At 46.8% G+C, this 7,391-nt stretch overlaps 1 long non-coding RNA gene across 1 annotated transcript; it reads left to right on the top strand.

Moving 5' to 3' along the window:
• Positions 1–6,357: 6,357 nt before the first annotated feature.
• Positions 6,358–6,959, top strand: LOC113012760 (uncharacterized). Its single transcript, XR_003270735.1, has 2 exons — positions 6,358–6,619; positions 6,785–6,959. It is a non-coding gene; the product is annotated as an uncharacterized LOC113012760 (long non-coding RNA).
• Positions 6,960–7,391: the final 432 nt, after the last annotated feature.

Below are 7,391 nucleotides of genomic sequence, written 5' to 3' on the forward strand. Positions count from 1 at the left end.
TAAATGCCTAGATCTGTTCGCCATGTGAAGCAAATGCATAATTCTTTATTGAGCATATTTCTTTTTTGTATTTTTTGTAGTTTCACAAGTTCTGGGAAATCACTGTAAGTTGTACGTTGATGAAGACAAACAAGTAAACAGCCCTCAACTTTACTTTCACGCCTGACTCATCATTCAACGCTTTCAGTGCTTACGGCATATGTTTATCTATCTGTCACTTCGTGTACCAGAACCACGCACGCAGGGGACAGAACAGTGAAAAAACAGCATCACACCAGGGATAATACAGCAAGTCTGGATAGCAGAGACCGCTAACGCTCATTAGTCTTCCTGTTTAGTTGTACCTTGCATGCCGAATAGTCATCATGGACAATAAGCCAGATACAGAAGATCAACAGAAGACTAGCTCTCCAGGAACATCTGTGAAGTCATATCTGACCAGATCTGTTGCTAGTTCTTCTAACAGCTCCTGCAAGTCTTCTGCAAGCCTAGCAGCTGCTAAAGCACGTGCAAGAGCTGAAGCAGTGCGTGCTCGCTCCACCTTTGTCAAAAAAGAAACTGAACTCATGGTGGAAAAAGCCCAGTTGAGAGTAGAAGAGGCACGCATGGAGGCTGCTCTGGCCACACTGAAGCAAGAGAAAGAAGTTGCAGTGGCTTTAGCTGAGGCGGAGGTTTTGGAATCAGCCGTAGCAGAACTCTGCTCTAAACAAGATCTCAGGGCAGCAGACATCATAGGAATTCCCCCTGACTCCACAGAAAAAAGAACAAATGATTATGTTGAGTGTCACTCAAGAATGCACTCTAGTCAGCTGTCGTTGCCCGGCCTTGAGTCCCATATCACCTCCAGTCGGCCACGCGATTTCTCTCATGCTCCACCACTCCAGGACAACGAACTGAATCCCATTCGTACAGCCATTGATGGACTGAGCTCCACTCCAGCTCGTGTCAAGAGCCATACTACCTTTGAAGAAAATGGTATGAAGCATCCATCTGCTCAGAATTACCCTGGGATTTATCCATGTAGTGTCACCCCCCTGCAGGAACCTCAACCACACACACATCCTCTTAGAATGCAAGCAGCGCAGCCCTCTGCTCTGAACCATACCGGCATTAATGACTTTGCTGTATACATGGCTCGCCGGGAACTTGTGACATCCAGGATGACAAAGTTTGATGATCGTCCAGAGAATTATTGGGGCTGGAAGTCTACCTTCATGAACATCATTGAAGGGCTAAAACTCACCTGCAATGAAGAGCTCGGCCTTCTCACTAGATGGTTAGGTCCTCAATCATCTGAGCAAGTCAGGAGAATCAGAGCTGTTCATGTCAATGACCCCGCTGCAGGGCTCAGGATGGCGTGGATGCGACTTGGAGAGAACTACGGGTCTCCTGAAATAATTGAGAAAGCTCTGCTGGACAAACTGGAGAGATTTCCTAAGATCAGCAACAGGGACCCTCTCAACCTGAGAGAGCTTGGTGACTTGTTAAGGGAGTTGGGGTCAGCAAAGTTAGAAGGTTGTTTGCCTGGGCTCGCCTATCTGGATACCTCTCGCGGCATTAACCCAATAGTGGAGAAACTGCCGTATGGCCTTCAAGAAAAATGGATGACACAAGGCAGTGCGTACAAGCTGCAAAACCAAGGCCAGTTTCCACCATTCTCATTCTTCACTGACTTTGTCTGCAAAGAAGCCCGCACTCGTAATGATCCAAGTTTTGCATTTAGCTCATTTGGGATGACGACAGTGAAACCAGAAAACTCACCTAAAAGGTACACGCATTTCAGGAACCACGTCTCATCCAGCAAAACAGAGATTACATCAACATCTGCCATCAAGCCCACAGAGTCAGCTAGCAGTAAGTTGGATGTGGACAGACAGTGTCCGATTCACAAAAAACCCCACCCTCTCAAGCGGTGTAGGGGCTTCCGAGCTAAGACACTGGATGAACGCAAAACGTTCCTGCGAGATAGTGGAGTTTGTTTCAGATGCTGCTCCTCAACTGAACACGTTGCTAAAGACTGCAAAACAATTATTCGCTCTAAAGAGTGTAACAGTGACAAGCACTTCACAGCGCTTCATCCAGGACCAGCTCCATGGGCTGTCAAAGACCCTGAGGATGAGCATGGCGGGGAGGAAGATGAAGCGGCTTCTCCTGACATAATCTCCAAATGCACGGAAGTGTGTGGAATTGCCAATAACTCCCGCTCTTGCTCTAAAATCTGTCTCATAAAAGTGCATCCTAGAGGACAACCAGAAAGATCTATAAAAGTCTATGCCGTACTTGATGACCAGAGCAATAGGTCTCTTGCTCGGTCCAAATTCTTCGACCTGTTTGGCCTCAAGGGTACCGGTTCTCCCTACACGCTGCGCACATGTGCGGGAGTCACTGAGTTATCTGGCCGAAGAAGAGTTGGATTTGTTGCTCAGCCATTGGATAGACATCTCAGCATTCCTCTTCCCACACTTATTGAGTGTAGCCATATCCCAGATGATAGATCGGAGATACCTACTCCTGATGTAGTCAAACACCACCCACACCTAAAGTCTATCACTCATCTCATCCCTGAACTTGATCCAAATGCGCAAATTCTCCTTCTGCTGGGTCGGGATGTGTTACAAGTCCATAAAGTGAGAGACCAACGCAACGGGCCCAATAATGCACCCTATGCCCAAAGACTGGACCTTGGCTGGGTCGTAGTTGGAGACGTCTGTTTGGGTGCAGCTCACAAGCCGAAAGCAGTTAATGTCTACCGGACTAACGTTCTGGAGAATGGGCGTCACTCTCATTTCAGTCCATGTCCCAACCACCTAGTTGTGAAAGAGAAGCTTACAACAAGGACAGGCATAAGACCGCTCAACTCTCAAACCCTGTCACACTTTCATCCTCTGGACAGTCTGTTTCAGAACTCTGATGATCATTTACTTGGCAACAAAATCTTCGAAAGAACAGAGAATGACAATGAAGTTGCCCCATCTATTGAGGACAAACGGTTCATTCAGTTGATGAATAATGAGATGTTCATAGATGATGCTAACAGTTGGGTAGCTCCCCTTCCCTTTCGCATGCCAAGACCACGGCTGCCTAACAACAGAGGACAAGCTCTGACTCGTTTCACCAGTCTCTGCAAAACTCTAGAAAGGAAACCTGAGATGAGGAGACATTTTCTGGCTTTCATGCAGAATATCTTTGATCGAGATCATGCTGAACCAGCTCCAGCACTCAACGATGGAGATGAATGCTGGTACCTTCCCAGTTTTGGTGTCTATCATCCACGCAAGCCTGGCCAGATCCGAGTTGTGTTTGATTCAAGCGCTCCTTATCTTGGCATCTCCTTGAACGATGTGCTGTTGACAGGGCCAGACTTAAATAACACTCTGCTGGGAGTCCTAATGCGGTTTAGGCATGAACAGGTAGCCATCACAGCAGATATTGAGCAGATGTTTCACAGCTTTGTTGTCAGGGAAGACCACAGGAACTTCCTCAGATTTCTGTGGTTTAGAGACAATGACATCACGAAGGAAGTTGTGGAATATCGTATGAGAGTCCATGTGTTTGGCAACCGCCCCTCTCCAGCTGTGGCTACTTATGGGCTTCGGAGAGCAGCTTTACATGGAGAGGGCGAGTTTGGGGAGGAGGCAAAGGAGTTCATACACAGGAACTTCTACGTTGATGATGCACTCAAGTCACTGCCATCTGCAACAGCAGCTATCAGTCTTCTCAAGGCAGCCCAAGGCATGCTTGCCATCTCCAACTTGAGACTTCATAAAATAGCATCCAATTGCCTAACTGTCATGCAGGCTTTCCCATCAACAGATCATGCAAAAGACTTGAAAAATCTCGACCTGGACAAAGATTCACCTCCTTTGCAGCGAAGTCTTGGATTAAGCTGGGACCTTGTGAATGACACTTTTACATTCCGTGTTGCCAGGAGCGAGAAGCCATTCACCCGAAGAGGAGTTCTTGCAACTATCAATAGTTTGTTTGATCCACTTGGTCTCGTAGCTCCCGTTACTATTCAAGGAAAGCTCTTGTTGCGGCAGCTCACTCGTGACGGTAGTGACTGGGATGCTCCCCTCCCGTCTGAAAAGGCAACAGAGTGGATTACCTGGAGGGATTCACTGCAGGATTTGGAACAGTTTGCAATCTCCCGAGCCTACATTGCTACGTCCCTGTCCACTGCACAGCGGCTGTGGCATATCTCAAAGTGGAAGATGTGGAAGGTAAATGTCATGTAGGTTTCATAATGGGGAAAGCCAAGTTGGCCCCCGTGCCATTTCACACTATTCCCAGGCTGGAATTAGGTGCTGTTGTTCTGGCAGTGGAAATTGCTGAGCTGCTTGTGAAAGAGCTGGACATTAGTCTTGATAGTCTGAAGTTCTATACTGACAGCAAGGTGGTGCTGGGGTATATTTACAATGAAAGCAGGAGATTTTATGTGTATGTCAGCAACAGAGTGGAACGGATAAGGAAGTTCTCATGCCCTGAACAATGGCAATATGTCCACACTGATGAAAACCCTGCAGATGTTGCCACCAGGTCAGTGCATCCAGCTCGTCGCTTAATCACCAACTGGCTTACAGGTCCACGTTTTCTGAGACGTTCTGGGGACATAGACTCAGGTAAAGAAACACCCTATGACCTCATTGATCCAGACTCTGATACAGAGGTCAGAAGCCACATTACTACTGTTGCAAACCCCCATAGGAGTATGGGGTCGCATCGATTTGAAAGATTTTCCATGTGGCAACCCCTTGTCAGAGCTGTGGCCTCCCTAATCCACATCGTCCAATCCTTCAGGTCTGAGAAGGATAGAAATGGGCAAGACTGCAAAGGTTGGCATCACTGTTTGAAGCCACACAAAATGGATACACTGTCGCAAGCAAGGCATACCATTATTGGATGTGTACAAAAGGAGACATACTAAGTGGAAGTGTCTTGTTTGGAGAAAGGCGAAGTAATTCCCAAAAGCAGTCCTCTGAGGAAGCTCAGCCCAATTCTTGATGATAGCAAACTTTTAAGAGTTGTTGGGCGGCTCCAGCATGCTTCAATCGAGACCCATGAAAAGCATCCTCTCATCATTCCTGGCCGCAGCCACATAGCTACTCTACTTGTAAACTACTACCATGAGCGGGTTCACCATCAAGGCAGAGTTTTTACTGAGGGAGCTATCCGCACGGCTGGCATCTGGATTGTAGGGGCAAAGAAATGTATCTCCAGAAACCTGCACAAGTGTGTTACATGCAACAGACTTCGTGGTAGACCCGCAGAGCAAAAGATGGCAAATCTTCCACCTGATCGTCTTAGCACTGAACCTCCATTTACAAATGTGGGCCTGGATGTTTTCGGCCCCTGGAATGTCTCCACCCGTCGCACCCGAGGTGGTGCCGCAAACTCTAAAAGGTGGGCAGTACTCTTCACGTGTTTAAGTGTTCGTGCTGTGCATATCGAGCTCATAGAGTCAATGGACACATCGAGCTTCATTAATGCTCTACGGCGGTTCTTTGCTATGCGTGGTCCTGTGAAGATGATCTGCTCTGACTGTGGCACAAACTTTAAGGGGGCTTGCAGAGAACTTCAAATTCTCCTACGGGATGAAACCGATATCTCAAGGTACCTCAGTGAGGAAGGATGCACATGGCTGTTCAACCCACCTCATTCTTCCCATATGGGAGGAGTATGGGAAAGAATGATTGGGGTTTCGAGACGGATTCTTGACTCTATGCTTTCTCAGATCAGTCCCTCGCATCTCACTCATGAAGTGCTTTCGACCCTTATGGCTGAAGTAGGAGCGATAATAAATGCAAGGCCTCTTGCTCCCATCTCAAGTGATCCAGATTCACCGTTTCTTCTGACTCCAGCAATGATCTTGACACAGAAGGTCTGCACCCCTCTTGCTCCTCCAGGATCATTTGAAGCTACAGATATGTATCGTCAGCAGTGGAAATGTGTTCAGCACTTGGCGAATACATTTTGGGAGAGATGGAGGCGAGAATATCTCTCTACTCTTCAAAATCGAAGCAAGTGGCAAAATAGTCAGCCCAATGTCAAGGAAGGGGACTTGGTGTTGCTCAAAGACCCTCAGGTAAAAAGAAATCAGTGGCCAATGGCTCTTGTCACCAAGGCTTACCCAGACAGCGATGGAAAGGTCAGGAAACTCGAACTGAAGGTCACGAAAGGAGGTACCATTAAGACCTTCTTTAGACCAGTAACCGAAGTAGTGGTACTTTTGTCTATCTGATTATCTACCATGGACAGTCAATGTGTTATTTTCTTTAGCTGATTGAACTGCTAAGAAATTGATAGTGGTATTGTGTTCAATACCAAGCGGGGAGTGTGATGTTATGTGCACATTGAGAATTTTAGCATCTCCTAGTGGTTAGCTTGGAGACTGCGGTCAAGTGAATTTTTATGTGGTTTGGCTTGTATTCCTATTGGATGTTTAGAGTCACATGAGTGGGGTGATACAGGAAGAGTTTCCTATTGGATGTTTAGAGTCACATGAGTGGGGTAATGCAGGAAGCCATTTTAGTATTGGGATTTGCACAATGAGGCGTACCAGAAGTCTCCCTGTTTAATCCTTAAGCATCCACCTGTGTTATGCCATGGAGAAGCATTGTTTGTAAGTTTGAATTGTGTTTCATCTTTATAAGTAGTGAGTGTTGTATATTTTATTGATTTTATGCATATTTGGAGAGATGTATATATAAATGCCTAGATCTGTTCGCCATGTGAAGCAAATGCATAATTCTTTATTGAGCATATTTCTTTTTTGTATTTTTTGTAGTTTCACAAGTTCTGGGAAATCACTGTAAGTTGTACGTTGATGAAGACAAACACGTAAACAGCCCTCAACTTTACTTTCACGCCTGACTCATCATTCAACGCTTTCAGTGCTTACGGCATATGTTTAGCTATCTGTCACTTCGTGTACCAGAACCACGCACGCAGGGGACAGAATAGCGCTGCTGTGGAGAGAGTGAGCAGCTTCCGGTTCCTTGGTGTACATCTGGCTGAGGATCTTACGTGGTCAGTACACACAAACAAAACAGTGAAGAAGGCGCAGCAGCACCTCTTCTTTCTCAGGAGACTGAAAAGATTTGGCATGAGCCCTCGCATCCTCAGGACCTTCTATCACTGTGCCATTGAGAGCATCCTCACTGGATGCATCACCACCTGGTATGGCAACAGCACCGCCTACAACTGCAAAGCTCTCCAGCGAGTAGTGCGGTGCTCTGAACGGATAATTGGAGGTGAGCTTCCCTCTCTCCAAGACATCTACAGGAAGCAGTGCCTGAGGAAAGCGGGGAGGATCATCAAGGACTCCAGTCACCCCAGCCATAAACTGTTCAGACTACTCCCATCAGGAAGGAGGTTCTGCAGCATCCGGTCCC

The sequence above is a fragment of the Astatotilapia calliptera genome, chromosome 19 (genome assembly GCF_900246225.1).
Source record: "Astatotilapia calliptera chromosome 19, fAstCal1.2, whole genome shotgun sequence".
Lineage (NCBI taxonomy): Eukaryota > Metazoa > Chordata > Actinopteri > Cichliformes > Cichlidae > Astatotilapia > Astatotilapia calliptera.